Source organism: Episyrphus balteatus, chromosome 1, assembly GCF_945859705.1.
Source record: "Episyrphus balteatus chromosome 1, idEpiBalt1.1, whole genome shotgun sequence".
Lineage (NCBI taxonomy): Eukaryota > Metazoa > Arthropoda > Insecta > Diptera > Syrphidae > Episyrphus > Episyrphus balteatus.
The window spans coordinates 159,845,973-159,870,800 of record NC_079134.1 but is presented as its reverse complement, the minus strand read 5'-3'; the positions used below and the strand labels follow the sequence as shown (position 1 = coordinate 159,870,800).

The following is a 24,828-nucleotide window of genomic DNA, read 5'->3' as shown; positions in this document are numbered from 1 at the left end:
GGTAGGTACTCATCTCCTTACAAAGTACATTTTTTTTTTGCAATTGAATTCAATTGAAAATGATTTCATAAAAAAAACTTGCAAATATTGCAATTTTAACCCTCTGTCGGCACACGGGTGCGAATTTGGCAGGACAAAAATATAAAAAAACTACGATTTTTCAAAAAAGTGGTCACAAAAATGTCTCTTTATTAGGGTGAAAATATTTTTTTTTTCTGAATTGTGAAAACAATATTCGAATTCCTCGGAAAATTCTACATCAATTTCATGTATGATTCTCTATTAAATATTGAGACCGAAAAAAGTTGTAGCGACATGAAAAACTATGAACCAAATTCGCACCCATGTGCCTATCACGTCACAAAAAAGGGGTGTGCCTACAGAGGGTTAAGCACAAAATATATGGGCACCCTTGTTCTCTTTGACGATCGCTTAAAATTATCGCTGTTTCAAAATAAAACCCTTTGGTCACATTTTTCGGCGTTTGTCATGGTCACGGGTGAAACATTTGAACACTCTAATTTATTTTTTTATACATATTAACTTACACACCACAAAAATATAGAACCCTAATTTTGTTTGAAAAAAAAACTCTTTTTATCTGTCACGGGACAACTAAAAAAAGTGATTTCTAGTAGGGAATGTGTTTTTACAGGTTTTTTTTATGGGTTTTATAAATGAAAAATAAATGTATTAAATATTTTTTCAACAGTGATTTTTTTTTTCTTGTCCTAGTCTATTACGATATACGTGATTCTCTATTTAAATATAATTACTTTCGTTAGACTTTAAATTTGTATTACCTAATGACTGCTCAACTTTTCCACTTTCCTTCCCTTTTAATTTATGTTGTATTAAATGAATAATTTTGCTTTAAAAAGAAACCACAAAACCAATCAGGTGAAGATTTTATTTCTAATAAAGTGAAAAAAAAACTTACCCCGAAGGCTTAGATCTGTCAAATTATTTCCGGAAACCGTTTCAAACAATTTTAATTACATAACTTTGTTTAAAATTGAAGACAATACTAAAAACTCCTTTTTGCTAACCAACAATAAAAATGAATCCCTTGGACTTTTGCTGTTGAACTAATTATCTAAATGCCTAGAAGAGAAAAATCCTTTAAAAAAAAAGTGGAAACGTTCAGGAAATATCATGCCAACTGGACTGTAACAAACGTTCATTATTTTAAACTCCTTCTTCTTGACAAAAAAAAAACTAACATTTCAAAACTAATGCATTCTATTCCTTATCAACCTCACAACCTAAATAAATGTTTCCTCGTATCACAACGATTTCAAGAGTGTCGTCGTCGTTATATCTCTCGTCCCACAAAAAGAAAAATTTCTCATTCAAAAGAATGCACTTGGTGGGAAGAATAATAAAATACACAAAAAAAAGTCAACATAAGATTCAAACTAGGAAATAAGACAAAAAAATGAGTATATTTAAATTGTTACGGGTATGAGAATATTGTAGGACAATAAAGGAAGAAGGTAGGATAAACGATCTCTTCCTTTAAGAATCTATGTCGTCTGGGTTTTTTTTCCGTTCTCCTTCGTCAACTTCCCACAAACAAAAACAACACAAAAACCCCTTAAAAGCAAAGTCACAATATTCCATTCTTGTGGTGGTTGCGATGGCCCTTAATTGAACTCTTATCCGCCTAACGGATGAGGAAATAGATATAAAAAAAAGGCAGGCCTAGTCTATATAGAACGCACTATGGCCTCATTGTTGTCAGAGAATTTATTCCAGAAATTCCTTTTTGTAGGGTTACACACAAGAAAATTGAAGAGAAGAAAAAAGATATTTATCACACTTCCACTTGAAATTCAGACACAAAAACGCTCTTTTAATCAACTTTTTTTTTTTTATAACGAAACCAAAAAAAAAAAAGTTAAGATTGGTCATAGATAAGACATTTTTTTTTATTAAATAGAAGAAAAAAAAATGAATCTAGTCTCTGGCGAGAATAAGATATCGATTATGATATGCGAGTCCAAGAAGGAAATGTTCCTGAGTAATGGTTCTGCTGCAGCCGCAGCTATGAAAAGGCATCCACATCACTCAACGACCACAATCTCATCGCGTAAGTTATTTATATGAATTTTATTTTTCATTATGGTTTACTCTTGTGCATTTAACTTTTTTAATTAAAATGCGTTAAGATTATAATCGTATTAATAGTCGGGGCAGATATTGTTGCACTTGAATGAGCGATTTCAACTTCGCACAAAAGGAGAAGAATAGTGAGTGAGGTAAAAGGGAAATTGCGACTTATTTCCGCTGGTACGATTATAAATCAGATACGAAGATTAATCACTCTACAGACTAATATGAGCTCGGATTACATAATTTCTTGTAGGCTTTAAGCGATCCATCTCGTAATAGCTGGGTTTTTTTATTTTTATCGTAGTCCAGATCAGATCGTAAATAAATACAACGATCTGATCTAGATCACAAGGAAAATAAAACACGACTAAGCTAACAAAGATTCCGGTTTTCTCAAAATCTTGTGCCAAATATTTTTTAAAATAAAAAATTACCACCTAAATTCATCGATTGGTTTTTGGTTAATTTAGTGCCATTTTTACTGATTTGGTTATTTGTTTTTTTTTTTTCATTTGCTATTTTCAATTAGTTTATTGTTAAAATCCGTCAAAAAGTTTTGCACTCAATGAGCTTTTGTAAATTAATTGCTGTATTGTACCGTCAGAATAAAAGAACAAGAATCACAATTTTGCTGTTGCAGTTGCAGTTGCAAATGTTAATTCAATTAACAGGTAAACTTAAATGACTACATTAAAATTATTAACTTGTGTCAAGATATTCATAAAGCCTCAAAACTCCAAACCGGACTTTATTAAACTTTATAAACTTCTAAGCCTCGGTGTAGAGTGAAAAAAAAACTTTTCACAGCTTTAGACTTATGCTTTTTAAATTTTTATAAAATTATCTTCATAATTTTTACAATAAAAGTACAAAATGGAAAAAAGGTTATATCACTGACTGAAAAAGCAACTTAAAATCAACGAAAACCACGTTGATTCAACTATTTTTCGGAATGATTTTGCGTTGAAGACGAAAATTTTTAAATCAAAGTAGAACATCGTTAATTTAAAGTGGTTTACCGTTATGAAACATCTTTATATCAAAGTTGTTTCTACTTTAAAAAAAGCATCAATTTATTAAAAAAAAAAAAAAAAAAAATGGGCAGCCGCTACGCTGGGAATCGAACCTACAACTCTTGGGTTACTAGGCAAATGCTTTACCAACGTGCCCTTTCACTGTTGAAAATTAGAGTGATAAAATGCAACAAAAGATGAAGTCCAACAAAAATAAAAAATTTCTTACGTTGTTTCAATTTTATTTTGAAGAAGTTTCATGTTAATTTTTTCAACATTAAATCAACGTTGAACATTTTACATTTTACGTTGCGTTTTTTCCCTCAGTGTAGCTCTTCAAAGTATTTTTTTCTTGAAAGTTTTCACCTCTTTTACCTATAGTTCGTAGAACTTCTGAATTATCAATTACAAAGACACAAATTACAATTTGCATTACTTGTTTTCAAAATAGAATCAAAGCTCTTTTTTAATTCTATTGATGCTATGTATTTTTCTTATCGCTGTTAAATGCAATGTTTTTCCCTTACTTACAAAATATTTTTTACCAACAATTTCGCAACCTTAGAAATTATTCAAAAAATTTTTTTTTTTCCAAAATTTGAGTTTGAAAATAAATTATTCAATATCTATTTCTTAAAGAAACTCTTAAAAACAAAATTATAGAAAAACTTCTTTGGTAACATTGGCACTACACCCTTATTTACAGGAAACAACTCAAGCCGTTTTTAAAATAGAAGGATACCAGAAATTCGCTTCATTTGTTTAGATAGTAAAAAAAAAACTTCCACAAAATTTTAACTATTAAGGTTGAGAAGTTTCTGAGATATTGAGGTTCAAAACATAAAGAAAAAAATCATTTCCTATAAGATTATTTTATTTGGTATGTAATAAATAATCTTAAAGCAAATCTGTTTTTTTTTTTTTTAATTTTATACGTACCAAAAAGTTACGCATACACCACAGTGACTTCCTTAATGTCTGTTTTCTATCTACATAATGCAATCTAGATCTCTTATTCTTTTCAATTATAACAAAGCTTTAAGTAAGGGAATTTTTCAGTAAAAATTTTTTTTTTTCTGTAATATCTTTTTAACAAAGATTTTTTGTATGTGTGGTATGTAAAGAACTCAATGTGACAGAAATTTGAATTTTGAAAAAAAAAAAAAAAAAAATAAAATAAAAATGTGGGGATTTAAGGGGACTCTGAATTTTTCAACGTTGAGCGATAAGAGTAGTGGTCCCAAAATGTATCCTTGATATGACGAGATCTTTTTCACAGCAGATGATGAAAACTTATGAGACCGAATTCAATGTGTCGAACGCTTTAGAAAAAGAAAAAAAAAAAAAAATCAAGGAGGATCTAAAATGTTTTTTTTTATATATTTTCATAAGTAATTCGCAAATGAAGATTTGCAATTGAAAAAAAGTTCGGTAATCGAAAGAAATTTTTATATGTGTTGGACAGTGTTTTTTTTTTTAAATTTATAGAACAATGATTCATTTGACTTTGAAACTTTACTGTAAAATATATGATGATTGAAGATCTTAAAGAATTCAAAGCAAAATTTTTTTCAAAATTACTATTCAACTCGTGTAGTTCAAGTTTTTTTTTTGTAATGGTTTATCGATGATACATTTTTTATACATAATAAAAAACAATTCAATCCAATCCACATCCTCTACCAACCATCAGCAGCATAAAATTCAAACAGGTGACGCAATTCAAATTCGTAACAAAAGCAGCAAATAAACACAAGAAGCCACCAACAACAGGAAAACGTTGCTAAAATAATAATACAGGAAAGATTGCTGAAATGTAAAAAAAAAAAAAAAATGGCAGTAGCACTAACAACAACAACACAAATAAAGAGAAGATACATCCACAGTAAGTTAGGTGGAGGTTAGCCACCAGAGCAAAGAACAGCGCGCGGTAATAGAGAAACAGTCAATGACTTTGTGTAAAGCAATTCTCTTGATGCACCTCAGACAATAGGAAAAGGAACCTGAATAGAAATTCAAAAAAAAAAAAAAAACAAGTAATACAAAATAGGAAGAATACCTCACCAACAAGAAGTTAATTTTGAAGTTGAATTGGCTTTAAAAGGGGTTCCTTTTTTTTTTCCTATTTGACTATTATACTGGCTTCTGCTATACAAGTCCTTAACAGCTAAATGGTGTATAGAGTAAGAGTAGTTGTTGCTACTGTATAGTTACTCTTACTGAATGTTTAAACACATTTGTCAATCCAAATAGCAAGTGGTTTAGTGGTTGGCTATAAGCCTAACTTACAACCAGAAACGAATTTCTGAAATTATAGAAGAATCTGAATGGAAAAAGTGGAAGTAATTGGGTATTTTTTTTTTCAGTTGTTTTATGAACCTATCAATTTGGTTTAAGGTTATGGTTTTGGGGTAGGTACAAGTAAATTCGATAGGTTCATTTCGAAAAAAAAGAAGAATTCGGTGAAAAAGAAGTAAGTTAGAGAAAAGAGCGTTCAGGGGAAAATGTTTTTCTGTACTGTATGTTATCTAAGAAAAGGACTAAAATGGCTACCTTGTAATATACCAAAGGTTTAAATTTCAAAAGATCTGACTTGGGTGAAAAAGTCTGGATTCTTTTCAAAATTGGATGATATTTTAAGGTTAGGCTTATTGCTTATGTTATGGATTATCTTTTTAAATGAGGGGTCTCAAATTTGTCTTGGAACGCTTATGCCAAAGAATAATACCTAATCACGTAGCATAGATAACTTAAGGTAGAAATTCCTGTACAAAAATATCGCTACTTTAGATCGAATAATCGAAACAAGACTAAAAAGTTATTTTAACATTTCTGGAATTGCCCAAATAAATCCGTGATATTTACAAAAGCTTTTATTTATATTCATTGCAGAAATTCGTTGTAGTAACCAAAAAAAAAATCATATTTTCCAAACCAATCTCTGAAGCTGATGCATCTAAAGAGTTTGTGATACTTAACGAAAAATTCTTCATATTTATCAAAGTGATACATGTCGAACATCCGTGATACAAATAAATTAATCAGAAATTAAACTTTTTTGAGCAGTTTGTGATACTTACTGAAAATCCGTGATACGTACAGAAAAAATTCATCATACTATTGTAAAGAATTTGTGATACTTATTCCCGAACGAGTTGGAAATACTGACAGAAAGATCTGTGATATTTTCTGGAAATATTTTTGATACTTACAGTATAACAATATTTATACCTACTGATCGAAAAATCGTTGATATTCCCAATAGATATCTGTGATAGTTATCGATGCATTCCGTAACGCTTATCGAAACCATTTGTGATACTTACCAGACCAAAGTTATTAAATTTTACAGCGTAATTTGGGATAATGACTGGAAAATCCGTGATACTTCCTGATTATATCTCTCATTAAAATCATTTGTGATACTTACCAGAAAAAACTGTGACATTTAGCTGCACAATTTGTGATACTGACCTGAAAAGTCCGTGATACGCGTCATATCTGTGATGCTGACTAATGCATCACAGTGGATTCATCAAAACCATTTGTGATATTTCTAACTAAACTCTAGGACGTTGTACAATTTGTGATATTAACGCGAAAAATCTGTGATACCTCGTATTTGTGATACTTGCCGATCGATGCAGTGAACACATCGATAACATCTGTGATGCTTGCCATGAGATATTTCGCTGCACAGTTAGTGATAAAAAACAGAAAAAATTCAAAAAAAAATCCGTTTCCGAAAAGTTTGAATATAGTTTACATACAGTTTTGAATATGTAAAGTTTGCACACGGTCTGTTAACAGTTTGTAAAAAAAATGCATTCAGTTTTCATGTAGGTAGTTTTTGCTGTACAGTTGGCTTCTAAGAACTTTTAAGTATATTTTGCCCCTAATATCTAAATACACCAACACCTGTAAATCTTGAAAGTAATATTTATTAAATTCCTTATATTATAAACATTTCCTTATATATTTAATTAAATAATTAAATTTTAATTTATCATAAAACAACAATTTTAATTCATGTATTTGTTTTCTTTCCCTCTTTTTTTTTGTTTTAATTTCATGCTCATCATCAAAATGTGTATCGTCTTGCATCATTTTTGGGATTCTTTTTGAACAAACAACATAAAACTCTTCACATGCACCGTCATATTAAAAAAAAAAAAATCATCACTCTTTTAATGGACACTCTACTGCAATTACACATCATTTGTTTCAAACATTGTTCCTGTATACAAAAATTAAAATATTCCACAAAATATAGCTGTAAGTTTTTTTATATAGAATTTAATTATTTTTGTCTACCATATATATATTTTTTTCTAATTAATTAATTGCACAAATGCTATTTGGTGTGCATTATACACCTGTGTTATATACCTCTTGTCTGCTGCACTCAACTGGAGTTTAATTTTTTTTTTGTTTTGTTTTTTTGCCAAGTTTTATATATTTTTTTAGTTGCACAGCGTGGCTCCTCTCTCTATGTTCAATGTTCCAACTGAAAAACTTTTAATCCAATTAAAAATGTTTTTTTTTTTTTTATTTTATATTTATTAGTGTCTGCTATTAACTCTCCAGGTTTAGCAATTGACCGAAATCCATTAAATTAATTCGATTTTTTTTTGCTGTTTTTAGCTTAGTTAGTCTGCACATAATATCCTTCTCTTTTTAACAAGATACCGCAAAGTGTAAGTACAGTGGATCAAGTTGTATGGAAATCTGAACAAAACTTATAAAAAAATATGTTATTTTATTTTTACCACAATTCGGTTTAAATAATTATATTTTAGAGGGCATTTTTACCAAAATATAGTTTTTTTTTTAATCTAGAAAAAAAAAACAGAAAAAATTAAATTTTTTTCCAGGAATTTATTTCAGTATTTTGATAATAACTTTTTAACTATACTTTCTACTCACAAATATCCCCCAACCATTCTAAGGTGCACTAAATTACCTATCATTTGCATATAATAAAGGGTTTCGTAAACTTAAATTATACTGAGGTTTAGCGTTTAGAAGTTCTAATTTTTTTTTTTTTTTTTTTTTTATTGTTTATTTTTAAAGTACGTAATAAAGTCGAATATCCAGAATAGAGTCCTCTTCTGTAGGTTGAATCATAAGTTCACTAATTGGTTATTTGATGATGAATATCATGAACTTTTCATTCTCCGCAAAATGGTCCTTATATGAGTGTATTTTGGCACTATACTTCGGACAATTCAACGTTGTTTGGACTTCTTGGATTAGTAGTTATCCAAAAAGTCCATGAAATTCTAGACTTAAACACTGACTCTAGCTAGAGTTACAACCTTATAAATCAAAAACCAGCAAACGTTTGTAGGTTTTTTCTCTGTAAAAGAGCGAATGCTTTTGCACAATGTTAATTTGAAAACTGAGAGATCGAATCTGAAAATCTTTTAAGTACAATCAGTTGCTTCTAATATACCGTTTTCCCATATTTTTATCAAAATTTCCCAACTTTTGTCCTCAATATCTTTGTCTAATTTAAGTTTAAAAAATTATTACAACCGTTCAAATAGTAGGAAATTTAATACTCTTTCGATTTGTCAAAGCGAGTTATTTACTAAAGGCTGTAGTTTAATAGTTTAAGCTAGTTTAGAAACTGGAAGAAGTTACAAAATAAAATTTAAAAAAACTCGAAATATAGTTCTACTCAATCGTAATTTTTTTATGGAGACGTTATCATCACACTTCTTGAGAAAGCTGATATTACCTGTCAATAAAATTAATAAAAAAATTTTTTTCTGTCTTTATAATTCACACTCACTAAGTTTAAAAAAAAAATAAACAAGACTGAAACCTAATATAAATTTCTGATGTTTCTGTCCAGGAAATGTTTGAGGGTAATATTTTGTTAACTCTTTCGTCAATAAATCCAAAAAAATAGTTTTTCTATCTTTATAATTCACACTCAGTTTGCTATAAAAAAAAAACAAGAGTATAGTTTATTGATTTCAGAGCTTTTCTGTCAAATAAATGTTGGAACTAATTTTTTTTTTTTTTTGGTGAGATAGACTAAGCGTTAATTTAGTTTAATATGAACTAAAGTAGAATCTCTCATTTTTTGTTCACATTTGTCCCACTGTACCAAACGGCTGGTTGTTTTGTCAGCAAGTAATAAGCTCTTCAAAATCAACAAGTAAACAGGGTTCGAATTGTTTTATCCATATTGGCTATAGAGCCATTCATCTTTTCGTTCCTCCATTCGCCCAGCTTAATAAAGTTCGCTGACCGAAAACAACACAAAACAAAAATTATTAGAACAAATTTATTAATAAAATTCCAGTCAGGTACATATTTATTAAACGAGCCCCAACAACCACTGTGGTGGTGGTGCCTTATGAAAACCCAGAAGAGCGCATACTATACCATAATGACCAAACCGTTTTAGTTAATTGATGGACATATTTAGGGCGGCTTTTACTCTAGTAAATTGGGTACCCAATTCGATTCTCATTTCCAGACCGTGGTTTTGTATTATTTTCTAAATCAAATTGATTACAAGACTATTTCCACATTGAGAGATGTGATTGACGTCTTGAAATTTGTGTAACTTCAGTTCTGATGTAAGTAGTGAGTTCTTTGGTAGAAGAAGAATGCCTGCAAGGAGAAATGGTATGAAAAATGGTATTTTACATATTTTATTTCCACACAGGAATTTCTGTGTGGTAATTTTTCATCTCCTTCCTCTTCGTCTTCTTTATCACTCTTCACTGGTGAACGTAATTATTTGTAAATTACAAGTTAATTTCTATGAAACTTGAAGTGAGTAATTGGGTGAGTCTTGTGTGGAGTTGAGTCTGAGCAGTGAGCATATCCATCTATTTGTTAATGCAATTTGCTCACCACATTATCTGTCTTATTGAATTGATGCATATATGTAGCATATAGATATGTAAAGGCTGTTGAATAAGATGAATTACTTAGGGGAAAGGGAGGAAGAAATGTAACATTTTTTCTCCGATTTGTGACTAACAACACCGGATTTGTTATAAAAAAATACATAATAGACAGCCCATCCAAAGAAATGAGATGAATAAGAGATGAGACAGTTCAATGAAGAAAACAAAGTAACTTGTCATTGATATATGACACAATCGTAATAGGAAATGCGGGTCTATCGTCATGTCGTCGTCGTCGTAGGGACTATAAATAAATCAAAATATGTCTTTGTTAGAAATGTTTTTTTTTTTATATTTTTTTCTTGCAGATGTTTGTTGTTTTTTTTATAACGAAAGAGGCACGTGTAATAAAAACAATTTTACAACGTAATTTGAATCCCTTTTTGGAATTGAAAGCGTGAAGAGTTTGATTCTATGTGAATTATGTAACTGGTAATTTACTTTACATTATTTGATACCGCAAATGGAGTATGTAATTTGATGAATGTTGGTAATTTGAAGGAATTGCAAACATCCTCAGAAGCTCACAAAATATGGAAATTCACTGTAACCATTTTGTGAAAATTAGTCCTTACAGGAAGTTTGAAGATTTCGATGAGTAACAATAAAATTTTTGAGAAATTCTGGTAGAGCTTCATGACATAAAAATGCAAAGAACATTCTCTAAAGTACTGTAAATCACAAAAAAAAAAAAATTAAAATCGGGAGAAGGAATGGGATAGGTAGAAAAATATACACTCCTATTACGATTGTCAACTATCAATTGATAGTTAATAAAAAATAAATTTCGATCTCTTATTATCTAATTTGGAAAAAATTTGAAAACAAAGGATGATGCTAACCTTTGTTATTTGAAATGTAATTGAAAAATTCCATTAAAAAAATCACCAGTTTTCCCCCCATTTTAGGTTTTAAAACACCAAATTTCAGTATTTATCAACTATCAATTGATAGTTGACAATCGTAATAGGAGTGATAAATAGAAAACGATTACTTTTTGATCTTGTGAAAATCTTTTTAGCTGAAGAGCGACATGATCACAGTGCAAGATCGAATTAACTTTTTATAGTTGTTTTTCGTCGTTTTCCTTTATTTTTATCAAAATTTCCCAACTTTAAACAGTTTAAATTGTAGGAAATTGTATACTCTTTCCATTGGTCAAAGTCTGTTCTTTACTTTTGAATGCAGTTTAATTGTTTCAAGAGAAAAACTGGAATGCTATAATACGCCTACGACTTAGAAAACTGAATAGATTCTCCGGAAAGTGGTAGTAAGGCTAGTGAGAAAACCGCCCTAGCCTGCTCTTGAACAGCTCTTCATTCGTCCTACGGTTCTCAACCAACTGGCTTTATTGAACATGCTAAGATCGACCTATTCAAGCTTATTGAAAAAATACCTACTCCGGGAAGTCCGTTAATTCAAAGATGTCAAGACAAAATTTGCCCCAATTTTTGATTTCCAAATTAATTTGTAAATAAAGAACTTTCAAAGTCAAAATTGAAATCTCAATTTTTCACTCTGACGTAATGTTTATTCGTTTAACAAAAAAATTTCAAAATTAATGTCATGACCCATGCCTTCTTTAATAACCCATAAGTGTTTCAATCAAAATAGTCATTCTAAGTGAAATGATGTTAATTTAAAAATCATAGAAGAAAAAAAAAATATAAAGAACTTGTCTGTTCTCCTCTGCATGGCGTGCGTAGAGTGTATTTTTAGATCGACTCACGCACTAAAAACCTCCTATCCATTAAAATTCCCCCATTTGGAAAAATTAAATTCCTTTAAAAATGATTATTATTCCTCCTAAAAAAAAAAAGAAAGATAAAAAGGGGAGTGTTGTACACATACTCAAACTAGAACCAATAGGTAATGTGTGACTTGCCACAAATGTTTCCAATCAATCAGCACCTTTTAAGCGCGTCTGCTTGTGCCCTTTTGCAGTATAACATCAACCATACTCACTCGGAATCATTATTTATTTATTTACTGTTAAAAATTCTTTTTAATTTGTTTTCTCCTTTTCATTTATTATTCCACACACACTCAACTCGCCCAGAGACGACTTAGTTAACTATTAGGTTGGTATTCCTTCTTCAGCTTTAAGATCAACGCATTTTCTAAGTTTCATATCGTAAATGGGTTGACATCCAACCCATTGCCTTTATAAGGTTTGTTGATGACGATGATGACAGTGATCCTATTTCTTTGAGCCTAGAAGTAAGTTGTGTGTTAACTTAGTGTCGGAATATCCATATAGACACAACACAACATTACCAACCTTAAATGGACTATCATCGATTTATTTTCGAATGTTTTTTTTTACGGTAATTCCGTCCGGTTGTCAGTAAATATTCAGCAAGTTGTTAAGTCCACTTTTTTTGCTTTCTTACTTTACTTTTTTTTTTAACTCAAATCAACCACACCTGATAAAATAATCGGGAAGGTAAAGTTGGTTATTTTCGTATAATTTTACATCTTTGATTGAAAAGTGTTATTTTAGAGGACCTGATGTCAAAACTGACAGATCTGATCGAAGATGTCAATTTCAATGACAGTAGACAGTTTAATAAACCAATTTTTAATCAACTGAAAAAGTTCATTAAATTTGACTAATCTGTCAGATTTGACAAGACAATTGAAAGCGAATAAAGAATAAGCATTTTTAACCAAAAGCTTTACCGCCTTGACTATTCTTCGAAGGTATTGGACATGTTGCCAAGGTTTTCGTCGAAAAAAGCTATTTAAGAAGTCGAGTGCTGAATTCGTCGAAAATTGAAATGAAAATAGTAAGCGAGAATAATAAACCGATAACATCGAAAGAATTGATATCAAGATAAAAAAAACGAAGCGCGAGTGCTTATAGACTCGTTAGTTATGAAAGACTTTGTGTTGGTTATTAATTTTTTTTGTTTCGTTCTTTTGTGCATGCCTTTGTGTGCTCCGATTTGTATTTATCAATCTATTTTGGTTTTTCTTTTTCTTCTTTTATTTTTCTGTTTTTGTTGTTTTCTTTTTTGTTCTTGATTTTATATATTTTTATTTTGTTTATTAACACTTAATAATACAAATTAATTTATCAACATGGTGTAGAGACAGAAGAAGGGTTCATTGTCGAATGGAATTGGGGGCATAGATTATTATTATTATTATGAATGTAGGTAGGTTTAGTGGGGTACTTGAATCGATTTGATTTCGTTGACTTTGGTTATTTTTCTATGCATGTTTGTTTGAGTGTGAACTTAAATTGGAGCAGAAGATAAAAATGGGTATTATTATATTATTTTATGGGAAAATCCTTTTTAGTTAATTGTATGTTTATTACGTACATAATAAAGGGTATAGGTACCAAACCTATAAGTGGATCACTATAACGTATGTTAGAATTTTGTGTGTGCATTAGAGTTGAACATTAGTTTTAGAGCCGCAAAGTTGGGTATTTATTGAAGTGTAGAATTAAATTGGATTAAAAGGTTTTGATTTTGGTTTTGATTTCAAAGAGGGAATCAATAAGCTTAATTCAAATTCATTGATATGGAATTACATTACATTAGTTATAGAATGTTAAAAAATTATTATTTAAAGTTGATTTAATTTTTTGATAGATTTGTTCGAGCTATCAAAAACAGGTTGAGATTTGTTTTTAAAAGCTGATTAATCTTTGAAAAAAAAAATAGGTCTCAATCAATATAAATTTCGGTGAGTTTTAAACTGATAAAAAGTGAAGAAGAGTAGGTACCTGATACCTTAGGCTTAATAGGTCGAGGTTTTTAATTCAATTTAATGTCGTGGCACGCAAAAATTGATTTAATCTAGATTACATGTTGTACCTTGTAAAACCTTATCGAAAAAGGCTCGAAATGCTTTCAAAATAAACATTTAAATCTTCAAACTGATCTTAAACTAGTTTGGCACAATTACGACAATTTCAGAGACAGATAAAACCATCAGCAGATTTTCAGACTCTGATTTCTCAAAATGCAGTCCCCCTAATCCTGTTATAAGTCTAATGTTAAACAATTTATTTTATGAATGCAGATACATTACAAACTCTCGTTTAAGCTTTTCTTTTTCATTTATGAAGTTGACCATTTACAGAGGTTACAAATCAACCAACTATGATTGATTTTTGATTTCGTCAATGTCTAAACGACAGATGAATCTTCTAAGCCAAAATTGGCATGATAGTTGTGTTCGTTTCCTTTGATTTTGTCACAAGCTGACCTAGCTTCTTACAAACATAAGCTCTTCCCAGCACCTGTGACTTCTGTCTACAATTAACAGTGCACCTACCCCCGATAGTTTTTGCACACTTAAACAAACACTGATCTGCTCAAACAATAGTTAACTGAATAGTGGTAGTGGATACTGATTCTCAGTCAATTAAAGATCTTGCAAAGAGGTCAAGTCGATAAAGCAATATGCAGTTAAACCAGCTGTGTCTGACTTTCAAAATTGTTGAATTTTGTATTGAATACAGTTTTACCTTAGTCCGAGATCGAACATCCATTTTGATACCAAATTTCAAACTTAATGTTTTGAAAAAAATATTCTATACCTAATTTAATCAATTTTTGTCAAAAAATTAGTAGTGAAAATGAATTTTGACACCAAAAAGCATAAAATGCACTGAGTGCCATTTTGTGAAAAATTGGGAAAATTTGGGGAAGAAGTAATTTTTGATCGTAGTGTGGCAGAAGTTTGCAAAAAAGTACTTCTAAATAAATTAGAATTTAAAAAAAAATGAATCAAAAAAACTAATGCAAGTGAAAAAAGAACTCATTTTTGTACCTCTACCGAAATTTTTCAGCCTTATAAGAAATTCTTTTCAACAATCATTGATTTTTTTTCTCACACTCCTTCTCTTTCCTTCAAGTGTGATATCATTATGAAATCAATATAACAACACTTAATTTTGTTAATTTCTAAACAAGCGTTCATTAAACCTCCTTGACATTTAATTTTTTGGCAAACTTTTAGTTTCCTGCACGCTTTTTTCTACCTAACACAAACAACAAGTTTTCAATTTAAGCAAATTCATTTTGAATGTTTATCCACTCCTCCTTAAAAGGCAATAATTCCTTCTATTCATGGTCTTCTTAAAATAAAATCACGAACAATAAATTATCCTTTAAACGATCTAACCTCAAGATACTAACCAATACATAATTTCCAATAAACTCCTTACCCCAAAAAAAATAATAGAAAAAAAAAAGAAAGAAAAAGCAAAAAAATCGTGACATCAAAAAGGCAGAAAAAGAAATACACGAAAGAAAAAACTAAACATTTTTATAAATAACCATCACAAGTTTATATATTATTTTTAGCACACACCTCCCTACAATATCTCTCTATTCCTAAACTTTTGAACCTTTCGTCTTTTTCGTCTTCTTCTTTTTTTTCGTATTTCTTGAATTCTTCGTTTTTTTCTATTAGTGTAGGTCAGTTTTGTTATTTTCCCATGTTCGTTCGCACTACAACAAAAAGCACACGAAAAAAACACCACCCGCCCATATTTTGACAGATACTCATTCTTTTTGTTCATTTCTTTCACCACACTATTCATACTTTACTGACTGTCCCGAACAACGACAACATAATAATTATTATTATTTTTCTTGTCATGCGTCATTTCCAGTTTCTTCTTTTTTTGTATAAAATAATTTTTTGTGCACATCTCTAGCTGCAACATTGTTGCCACTCTTTCCAGTATTTTGTTTAGAAACTAATGATAATTCACCTCTATTCACCACACTATCACCATTTAATGAGGGGAAATCCCTCTCTCAAACATCATAATGATTCTCTCCACTCCACTTCAATAATTGTATATGGTGTGGTGTGAAGGACTTTCGTAAGATATTTTTCATTTAGGCGTGGTCCTTGACCGTGTGTTTGGATTTGTATATAAAAAAAAAATTCAGAATCCTTCTTTTTTTTTTTTGTTCTCTTTGAATTCTTGTTCGTCATCTTATGGTGTTGCTGCTTGTTAGAGCTGTGTCATCCACTTAAAGGCATCTTCCTTTTTCAATTCGACACACTCTTGGACTTTAAAGATGACTCATTGTTGGTGAATTCAACTTCAAAGCCGTATGTTTTTCATTTTCATTTTGAAAAATGAAAAATTTTTGCAATTTTTCTTTTTCCTTTTCATTTCATTTTCTTCTATTCACCACAATAATCTCCAGTAACCTAAAAACGCGTTGGTTTATCATCATTCACATTATTTTATTAACACTGTTTCGCACTTGATTTGTATGATCTTTTTTTTGCATGTTTCTTGGGCGAAGTTTATTTTTTTTAATCAAGAACGTGTGGGAAGAATCTGGAGGAAGACGACACAACAGAAGACACTGGATGATACCCCTTTCCGTTTCCTCTCGCAAACCGGTCTTTTAGAAACACATTGAAATTGGTTTTGTTGTTTATTTTTTTCGGTTTTTTGGTTGGATTCTTTATCCAATTTGCTTACTTTCCATTTTTAATTGTCTTTTTTTTTTTTTTAATTTTCTGTTTCACTGGTTTGTGTATATTCTTCAAAAAGATACAATATCTTATTTCTTGCTTTTGCTTTTGTTTTTCTTTTCTTTTCTTTTTTTGTTTGCAATTTCGTCAGTATTCTCAGTTTCTGCTGTATAGTTGTTGTCATTGAACTTTGATTGGGTGGCCTTTTGCTCTGCTATGTTTTTTTAGTCTTCTTTCTTTTCTTTTTGTTTTATTTTTTATATCTTTTTATTCGTTTCTGAATCTAATAGGATTAAGAATAAAAAAAAAAAAATATTTAAACGATGAACTTCCTGGCATACATATACCCACGAGAATCTACAAAAATATAAAAGAGTCTATCTTAATCCAAAGCGTGCTATAAATGTAAATTTTGTCTTCTGTCTTTTTTTATTGTTGTTTTTGTGGTTGTAGAAAAATTAAATTAAATAAAAAAAAAAAAACTTACAAGTATCTTTCTACTAAATGGATTTTATTCATTCATTCATTCATAGCTGCAGTGTCATTAAATGTATCTTATAGCGCTCAGAGCGTTTTCATGCTTGGGTGTTGGGTTGGATAAAAAAAGTAAACTCAATGAAATGCAGTTTTTTTTGTTGCCTTTTTTTTCTTTACATATTTTTTCTTATTGGAGTTTCAGTTGAAAATGTTTTTATATGGTTTTTTTTATGTTGTTAGGAAGCTAGATAAGTTTTTTATGGAACAAGATTCAATTTTTGTTTTGTTCTTGTGTATTTATTTTTCAAATATAAAATCAAATGATGAGGTTTTAACAGTATTTTTTAAATAAAACTAGAGGCTATTTGTTGAGATTATGGAATTCGTGGTTTTTAAAATGTAATATAATTCGTTGGTAGGCTGAATAGGTAATTTGATGCCTATTAAATTAAAAGAGAAAAAACAGGTTGATTGTATCATTTGCTGCTAATTAAAGTGCTAATTTGACTAGAAAAAGTTCATTACAAATTTAGCGAAGCAATAACCGCCGGCGTCTTAAAACGAGAAATGCAAAAATGGTTTTGGTTTAGTAAAGCAATAAAGACACCACTTTTTTCAGGAACTGATTACAAAAAAACAGAATCTGCCTCATTTTCGCATACAAAAAATAGCAATTGGCTTTCTTAAGCAGCGTGGACAAAAATCGATGAAAAAAAACTTATTTAAGGGTAATTCTGTTGTCTGCAACGGGTGTGACACAGTTACTTAACTTTTTGTTCCGATTTGTGTACTATTCACTAAATATCTAAGGGATTTAATAGATTTAAAACGTGATGCATTTAGTTAATAGTATATTTCTAAAATTACATTTTGTTCAACTGTCTTGTAATGTCACAATCTATTAAGATTAATGTACCTAACGGGTGTGACGTTAAAACATCATACTAAAAATTTTTTAATTCCATATGAAAGAAAATTTTATAAAGTTTACAATAGTGTTTTTATAATACTTATAAAACAATGACGAAATAAAATGATTCTTCTCAAAACATGCCTTAAAATGGACCCTGGAAAAAAACGAGGATTACAAAGAAAAACTGCTAAAACTATTGATCGTCTGAAGCCATGGTCTCTTTAACTCAAAAACCCAACCTTGAATTGAATTTAATATCCTCAACAATAAGAAAAGGTACCTGTAAAATAAACTGCCCTCAAGCAGGTCGAGGAAGTGTCCATCATTAAAAATTCGACAAATAAAATGTCGGAAACAAGTCCAATCATATGTGCAAAATTTTTTTGTTTTCCGTTTCGTGAGAAGTGAATTTTTAAGTGAAAATGTAATTTTGTCTTGATCGATATCTCAGCAACCAATAAATCGTACAAAAAATTGAAGGGGATTTTTTTTTCAAGTTTTCAAAATCGGCCTTTGATATAACATATAGAATTATCCTTTCCAAGTCAATTCAACACAAATACGAAGTTAAAAAAAGACTGTTCATGTTTATTCATTAGCCAGGAGGCGATGCACTTTACTTTAAAAAAAAAAATTAGAGACCTTTTGCCACAAATTGATTTTTTAGCACTATCCATAGGTACGACTATTTTTTACAAAGATACATTTGGAAAATCTCTAAAAATTTGTAATTTTTTTTGTTTGATCTATTATTTTTTTCCAGTACTAAGAGCTAATGCGTAAATCAATCATATGGCTCGAATTTGCGCTTCTGCTTTGGCCTTTACCAGCAATTTTAATGCTTAAATTTCGTCATAAGATTTTTGTTCGGACATTGATGCCTTTAACCCTCTGTCGACACACGGGTGCGAATTTGGCAGGACAAGAATAAAAAATCTACGATTTTTAAAAAAGTGTTAAAAAAAAGACTCTTTATAAGGGTACAAATATATGAAATTGTGAATACAATATTCGAATTCCTCGGAAAATTCTACATCAATTTCATGCATGATTCTCTAAAAAGTTTTGAGACCGAAAAAAGTTCTAGCGACATGAAAAAGTATAAACCAAACTCGCATTCGTGTGCCTATCGCGTCACAAAAAAGAGGTGTGCCAACAGAGGGTAAAAAATAATATTCCCTTTATTTTGGAAGAATTTCCGAACATCATTCTATACAATTTTATGCCTTTTCGAAAAGTCGACATTGCAGTGCTGCTTTTTGGTTGCTTTCACTAACGTGGTGTCATATAAACTAAACAAGCTTAGTGATCGTACTATGATGTGCTTCATTTGCTTTTTAAAGTTACACTACAGGTTTTGTAGAAGAGCTTAGAAAAACTGCTTAGTAGAACCCTGAAATTAGTGCTGAGCATTTGCTCAAAAATGGGCATGTTCTTAAATTTGAATTTTAAAGGAAAAGTTAGAAAACATTTACAAACATTTAACACACAAAAATCTACTGTCCAACGAGTAATGAGAATGACCCACAAAAATCCATTATAAAAACATTAAAACCCCCAAAAATCATTCAACATTTTTAAAACAGCAAAAAATATGTAATAATTCTTTCTTTAATTATCCGCATTGCAGGTACTTAAAAATCGTTTCGTACCTATTATTTTCTTTTTTCCTAATTTTTTTTTTAATAGCTCATTTTCAAAGGCATTTATCAACTTGAAACTTTAAGTTCTTTCAGTACTGTTGACACAGTTAAAATCAAAGCATTTTGTTGCAATTGACCTAGACCTCAAAAATTTATAAACTCATGCTTACCTTTTTCAAAACCAAAATGAAATACATATTTAAAGAATAAACACTTAATTTTGATCGTTCTCTTCCTTTCTATAGTGTCCTACGCATTTTTTTGTTTTTTATAAAGACTACCCCTTCATAAATATCTACAAGTCTTTCTTCAATAAAAATTTATCATTCACTCTCATTCTAAAGAGGACCTTCCTCATTTTCATTTTTACTTTTTTTTTGCTGTTTATTCTTGACCATTGCATTTACAATCATGTTAAACGGCCCCATTCAAGCCTACTCATCCCTGGCATTATTAAATTGCCGTGAAACAAGTGGATTCTTATAAAGAATATAATATGGAACCAAAGAACCAACCCTCAAGAGAACGGTTTTTTTTTGCTCTAGATGCACAGTTTTTTTCACTTTTTTTCTCAATTTCCTGACCAAAGAGAAGATACATTTCTATCAACACAAAAACAGAAAAGATATCGATTTATTTTTTACTTCTCTCCAAAATGCAACATGTTGCTTAGAATATTCAATGTCAGTAATAAACATTTTACCCCTGTTTTTTTTTTCGGAACTGAGTACAAGTTTTTCCCCACTTTATCGTGGTGAATATGGAGAAAAATTTCCCCATTTATGAAAGTAGAGGAGAATTTGCCCCCTTAGCGACCTTTTGTTGTTGTTTCACGTATGGTTATCTCGAGAACGCGCTGTTGTGCCTGCAACTCTCTATCTATATCACCGTCGTTTCACCGCCGAACGAGTGAGCGGAACGCATAATACACCGAGACCAACCAGTCGAGGTCGTTACGTTGTCAGAGTCGGGAACCAGATGATAGTATCTTCTTCCCTTGTTGCAGTTTTTATGTGTCTTTTTGTCAAATAGAAATAAATTAATAAAAAAAAAAGCTGTTATCTCTCCAAAAAAGATAATAATTCGTCGCGCCGAGTGAGAAACCCGTGACACATTTTCTGTGTGAAATTGTTACAAAATTTCGTGAAAGAAATTCATCAAAAAAAGTGAAAACGATTACCAAAAAATTTTTTTTTGGAAAAAAGTCCTTTTTTTCTTCTTCTTCTTCGTCTTGTGTAGGTATAATCCAAAAGTGTTTATAACACTGTTTGTGTGTGTATGTGTCTGTGTAATTCCCCCAAAAAAAATCCAAAAGAGAAAGAGAGCAACAACAACAAAATTTAATAAAAAAAAGTAAATAATTCTTCTCCGTTTTGTCGAAGGTGAAGGGAGCGCATTGCCTTTATTTGCCGCGTGTGAAAGAGGAAACAACTCTACACTTTTGACCGACCGCAATGAGTAAAATAACAGAATTTCACTGTTTTATTACAAACAAAATGTTTTTGTTTCATTTTCCTTAAAATTGAATTTATGCTGTTTTCTGCTGCCGGTGTATACAAAACTTGGTTACGGTGAATGGTCTTCTAACAAGAATTTTTGGTAATATTTCCCCACACGACGAAACATTTTTGTTCACCCCGCAGGTGTGACGACAAAGATGGTGAATAACACAAAATTAATGTTTTTTTTCACCAAGAAACAACATTTTTCTTATTATTTTTTTTTCGACTTCTTCGATCGAATGGAACCTTTTTTTTTTTTTTGGTCGGGAAAATGATAAGGATTACGAAAAAAGGCTATAAATTGTTTCATTATCATTAATTACACCGATAAGAATTGAGAGTTTGATTTATTTGGGTGTGAGAGAGTTTGGGGGGGAAATATTATGGTTGTAGAACCTGCTGGGTTATCAGGTGTGAAAATGTCACTTTATTAGTTTGGCTCAAATGCTTATCTGATTTTTTTTTTCTACTATCGGCTTGTTTGTTGGGTATTTTTAGATTGTTTTTATTTTTTTTTCTGTTATGAAACATGTTAGGCTTTGAGCACAGGTGTTTTTTAACACGCTCAAAAGCAGGGGGATTATTACAGAATTCCATTCCGGTTGGGTTGTTTACAAAATGTTTATGTTAAGATACTATATAGTTGACTATAGTGTTAACACTTTTTTTTTTATTATTTTAATTGACCTATTGATGTTTGTGGTCGAAAGTGTGCGGTGTTTGTGTACTGATTGTGGGTTAGTAAGCCATGAACTAAACTATCAGTTTGCTGTTAGAATAAATATTTGATGTTGGTAAATAGAATTTTTTATTCTTTGTTTGTTTAAGTTAACACAGGAAGAATGAAAGAAAAAGAACAAAAAAAAATGATAGTGTTAACTCGGTTGTCAACTTGCTATTATCAGGGATTAATTTTATTTAAAAATGTTTTGGTACCTATGCCGATCACTGCTAAGTGAAAAATTTTTTAGGTACACAAGAATTTAACACCAAATTACACTGGTCTGCAAAATTTAACTTTTTTTTTCTCCTTCAAATAATTTTTTGATATTATGAAAGATTAGACTTTCATGAATCTAAATCTAGTTTCAGAAAAATTCTATCAGGTACCATTTTTGTAAAAATGATTTTTGAAAAATGTGAGTAGTTTCTAAAAAAATCACCATTTAAGATTCATTTGAACTTGTATATAATTAAAACTATTTGTCGCATTGAGCTCAAATTTAGAGGACTTATTCTTCATAATATGACCTATCGATCATTCATTTACATTCATGTTTACTCATTTTTTAAAATACTGATTGACAAAAAAAGCAGACATTTCGAATTCCTACACTTTTTAGTAAATCCTACATGAACAAAAGCACCTTAATTAACAAAAATTTAAAATATCAATGCCCATTATATTTAAAAAGTCAAATATGTAAAGAAAACAAAAAAAAAAAAATATATTAAACAAAATTTTTACGTGTTTTGTAATTTTATATACTATTTTTCAATTCAGAAATATCTTATTTGTAATAAACCATTCGATAAACTGCCTTTTAAGAGCCCCCGCACACTACAGACTTTCTATCGGCCGATAGTTTAGTCGGGTTGGGCTCCTAGTGTGCGCACAGGCAGCTGACTAAACAATCGGTCGCTAGGAAATATATTAGTTTGAAGGCAATTGTGTAGCAAAACAAACTTTTTTTTCGATCAAACAAACTTTTTGATCGGCCGATACTTAATCGTTGTAGTGTGCGCACTCTCACGACTAAACAGTCAGCCGATAGAAAGTTTGTAGTGTGCGGGGGCTCTAAAGCTTCAGATTTGTTTCTCCTAGAAACAATAGTACATTTTTCTTATAGTTTTTGATGTGCTGAGTTAGAATCCGAAGTCAAAAAAATTCTATCACGTCAGGATTTTAAGATATTCGCATTAAAGTATCACAAAATCAAGTTTTTTTTTAGAAAATCTCAAAAAAATTACTATAGGTATCTCAAAAACCAGAGCTAACCGAAGTTTCGTTCGTTCGTTGAGTTCGGATTCAAAATCAGCACACTAAAGTACATTAGAAAAGTATACTTTTGTTCTAAGGAGAAAGATATATTAATTTTTAGAGATCAGTTTCTTTATGGTAAGATATGCCAAACTTACTAAACTTACTGACATTAAGATATCTCGGAGAAGAAAAGAGATATTGAGAAGATTGAAATTGAATTTTAAAGAAAAAAATATGTTCTTTCATAAACCATATCAATTTAAATTGAAAAAGATTACATTATGCCAAAATATTTCTTCGAAAACAGCAAAAAAATGGGTTTTTGAGATTTTCTAACGGGAATATTTTACAAACGTGACGTGCTAGGTCAATTCTGACTTCGGATTCGGAATCAGCATACCTTTAGAAAAGTATAGTTTTATTTAAAGGAGGATTTCCTTGCAGACCAGTGTTATCTAATTGATGATTTGAATTTTGACAAAGACGATGATTTTGAGAAGATCGGATTAGGTTTTGACTATAAATTTCTTCTTGAACAAATATTTCAGGAGTATCAATATTTACTAGTCTGTTACTTTTTGCAAGTAATGAAACAATATTGAAAAGCTATTGATTTATTGCTACGAATAAAAAAAAAATTAAAAAAACTAATAGAACATTTTCGTTCATTTACTTGAATACTGTCATTCAAGAATTTTGAGTTATTAATGCAAAAGTTATTGGAATAAAGTAATCTTTATTCCTGCAGAAAGTCATTTCTTAGCTTCCAAAACTGACGGAGTACGAGCACTAGTTTTTTTTTAGAAACTAACAGGGGTGTTTATTAGATTTTTGTCTTCATAAATACTGATTAACTTTTTTTCAAATTGTGGGAAATATGATTTATTTAATTAAAATAAATATCACACTATTCAAAGTTAAGACAATCTATGCTTAGGCACAAGGTTGACGTCAATTGGACAACTACAAACATGGTTTTTGAACACATTTTCTAAATTTAAGCAGTTGTTAAAAGTTAAACAACGTTTTTTTTTTTAGTTATGACAGTGTTCAAGTAAATTAGCGATATTATTACAATCAACGCAAGTTTGCAGTAGACAAATTTCGCACGATGTCACAATTTCATTTCAAATCAAGCCTTTAGGATCGTTCACTTATGAATGTAAAATGGTTAACTCGCGTTGTAAACCCTTTGAAAACCATATAAAGTCGTGAATTACTATTGAATTCGATATCAGTATGCATAAAGTATAAGACTGCGTACTTCATTTTTTTATATTCATCCACTCCCAAGATTTGCTGTGGTGAGCTCTTAAGTCGAATTGCTTACAAAAAATCGAATGAATCATGTTCGGCACCATGTTCAGAACATTAAAATAAGCTATTTGCCAAATATTGAATATTTTTTCGAATTTTTTTTTAATTACCGGTAGAACCGGGTGATTTTGGCCTGGCGGGTGACTTTGACATGGACACTTTTTTAAAAAATTGTTAATATATGAAGGACTTGTCTGATTTTTTCCAAGTTTCTTTGTAAATTCGTATAATTTGATGAGTTAAAAAGTGATCATACTAGGTTAATTTAATTAAAATTAGATATTCATTTATACTAAAATTTAGTTTTCTTAAAAATGCTAAAAAAAAATTACCTGAAAATGTTGGATGGTTTGAACATGTTGCAGAAATAGGATTGCAAAATGACTTTAACTCTGTTATGTGTATTGTTTTGCAAGTTGAATTACTTTCATTTTACCCTTGCAACTATTTCATAAAAATTAATTTTA

The 24,828-nt window shown here is 30.2% G+C and overlaps 1 protein-coding gene and 1 long non-coding RNA gene across 10 annotated transcripts in view; one reads left to right on the top strand and one right to left on the bottom strand.

Annotated features, from left to right (window-relative positions):
• Window positions 1-12,021: 12,021 nt before the first annotated feature.
• On the bottom strand, window positions 12,022-12,868 carry LOC129906546 (uncharacterized). The gene is made up of 3 exons (XR_008770826.1): window positions 12,743-12,868; window positions 12,342-12,486; window positions 12,022-12,274 (listed from the first exon to the last, which is right to left on the bottom strand). It is a non-coding gene; the product is annotated as an uncharacterized LOC129906546 (long non-coding RNA).
• Window positions 12,869-20,172: 7,304 nt separating this feature from the next.
• The window catches only part of LOC129906545 (protein peanut), a 96,207-nt gene continuing 91,551 nt past the window's right edge, over window positions 20,173-24,828 (top strand). The window contains exon 1 of one of the 9 annotated variants that reach the window (XM_055982339.1): window positions 20,173-20,793. The gene's annotated coding sequence lies outside the window, so the exon portion shown is untranslated. The remainder of the gene's footprint in view (window positions 20,794-24,828) is intronic. The other 8 variants (XM_055982341.1, XM_055982343.1, XR_008770825.1 and 5 more) reach the window with 8 other exon arrangements.